This window comes from Lolium rigidum, chromosome 2 (assembly GCF_022539505.1).
Source record: "Lolium rigidum isolate FL_2022 chromosome 2, APGP_CSIRO_Lrig_0.1, whole genome shotgun sequence".
Lineage (NCBI taxonomy): Eukaryota > Viridiplantae > Streptophyta > Magnoliopsida > Poales > Poaceae > Lolium > Lolium rigidum.
Window position 1 is genome coordinate 265,773,708 of NC_061509.1, and position 2,798 is coordinate 265,776,505.

Genomic DNA, 2,798 nt, shown 5'->3' on the forward strand with positions numbered 1-2,798 from the left:
CAAGTTGATAAACAAAGTCTAGATATATTCAAACCAGAAAAATCATGTATCTATCCCTAACTCTAAACTCTGTCTTATGAAGTAAAGCACGAAGAGAAGTCGTTTTGGTTTCAAAATGGAAATTTCAAAAATCCTCCAAAAAGCTTCATTTTGGAGTGACTAAGAAGGATCGAGACTTACCTTTTCATTTTCATGTTTTAAACATGTTTAAATCTTGGTCAAACCTATGATTTGACCAAGATTCAAATGGGCATAAAAATTCAAAAAAATAAAAAAAAATGAAACCAAAGCATGTAGTCTTCTTATGTCATATAGTATGCATTAAAATTGATAAACGAAGTCTAGACATATTCAAACCAGAAAAATCATGTATCTACCCCCTAATTCTAAATTCTGTCTTATGAAATCACATGAACTAATTATGAGAGAATTGTTTACTGTTTATAGGTTTTCCTGAATGGTTCACTAATTTAAAGTAATTTTTGTATCACTAGTACGCAATGTGGCACACAGGGCGAGGAAAAAACTATGGTCTTCGAGCTGAAATGAGTATATGGGGTTCGCCAGATCAACAATACTCTCAAGAGTCTGGAGCAGCCATACAGATGTACTGTGAAGATGCGGGACATTACAGCTTAATTGAAGCTGGATTTCATGTGAAACATCAATTTCGCTCATTCTAATAAAATAAAATGAATTATAAGAAACTAGTACTTTAATTACATTATGGTTTGCTTTGCAGGTTTCCCCGTCTTTGTACCATAATAGAGATGTTCGCTTCTTTACATACTCGACAGTAAGCATAGGCCATGCCATTTTACATGATGTATAACATCGAGGTTTATTTTTACACCCACCTAACAAATTTTTATGTGCATAATTGCTCAGAAAGATACTACATCAGCGGGATGCTACAACTCAGATTGTGCGGGATTTGTTCCCGCAAAAGGAGCCGCGCTAGTGCCTGGCCAAGCAGTTGCTCCCCCCTCAATTTATGGCGAAGCTGACCACTACGCCAGGATTAGCTTAAACGAGGTGCCCCCTTTTGTTCTTGTAGATACTAATACATCTCTCAGGAGATCGCATTTAATCATATATACTTGGCCCATAAAAATGCATGCTGCTAAAGGTTTTGAGGGGAAGCATATTCTATTGCATTCATTACTAGATTTTTTATAAGTACACTAAATATAAATGAAGATTACAATATAACATGGTCACATAAATCTACTCTCCATCCCAACAGATATATGTACATAAGAAACCTGACTTGGCAAAATGGAAAACTAAGACAAGCTCTGGTACGAAATGAGATTTGGCTCAGTGTTCTCGAACATGACATAACCCCATACATACATACATACATATATATATATATTAAAACATTAAACATTAGGAAGAAACCCCTTAAATTTGGTCATGAGTTAATTCGCTTAATTAGGTGGATGCTAAACATGATGGTCTACTATAAAGCTATGGAAGATAAGATTATGAAAAAAGAGTTGTTGCTAACTAGTATTTTGTTTCTTTGCGATAACTATTGTTTATGACCCCACCACCCCTTGTCGATTATGTATAGGATCCAAACTCTGGAGATTGGGTGTTGTACCGGCATGATTTAGACGAACCATCATTCTTGGGGCATTTTCCAAGGGAGCTTTGCCCAACAAATTCGCGCATACAAGCACTAACTCGGATTCGTGAATTACCTCAAGACTACATCGGGTCCTCCAATGGGTAGCGGTCACTTTCCTGAAGACAAGGACGCAAAGAGATCGGCGTACTTCAAGCATGTCAAGATGTACGACTCCAAGGGTCATGCATGGGACCCGCATACCACACGAGTGTTCGATGTAGTTGACAAGCCGGACTGCTACCGAGCAACCGGGTTACTTATTGACTTCAATAAGGGCTACACCTTTTACTACGGTGGACCAAGTGGTTGTGTTGGTTGATAGCAGAAGTTTTTTATGCTTCTTGTGATTCGAATAAATTAGAAACTATGATTCTTGGTGGATAGAAATTGTTCCCTGTTTCTATCGTGCTCCATTATTATTGAGTTGGATTACTGCAGTTTCATCTCTATTATTTTTCTTATATTTGGAGTTTGGTCATTAATATGCCAGCCAGTACCAATGGACAGTCGATAATATTGTTTGTCATGCTGAAAATTATATAAAAAATAGATCATACATGATGAAGCAGAAGAAAAACATTGTCGATCGTCACCGTACCGTACCGCTACATGTCAGGAAAAACTGAACGTGGTTGTGCAAACTTGAAAATGGAAAGAGGTAATTAAGCTGGCACCAATGGAAACATGGTGAAGCTAGATTCGGTCAAAAGCGAAGCAAATAATGGATTGTCAATAGATGATATGACATATTGCTTATAACCCATAGTCGGCTATAATATTGAACTTGCTCTTAGGCTCTTGGCAACGGTGGTGGCGGCTGCTGACTGCTCAGTTGAGTGATGGAGAAGAGTTTTTTTGTTCTCTCTGCATATCGGATTATTAGTCTTACATGTAGCGTGACATTGTCAATTTAACCAACTTAATATGAGGTATATATTTAAAAATCACTGAAAACTTCAGATGTTATGTTTTCTGATGGTATAACTTTTGTGTTAAGTAATTTATATTACATAATTCCAATCGATGATCTAGGTACACACAAGACTTACATACTGATATAGAGGGAGTAGTTGGGTTTTAGCTGGCAATATTCAAACCAAGGTACTACTGGTTAATCTATCCATGACATTGATTCATTATGTCGCTAATTAGAAAGGAAAAT

General features: G+C 36.9%; 1 pseudogene; it reads left to right on the forward strand.

The window, feature by feature from the left end:
* Window positions 1-500: 500 nt before the first annotated feature.
* Window positions 501-1,955, forward strand: LOC124689095 (annotated as a pseudogene).
* Window positions 1,956-2,798: the final 843 nt, after the last annotated feature.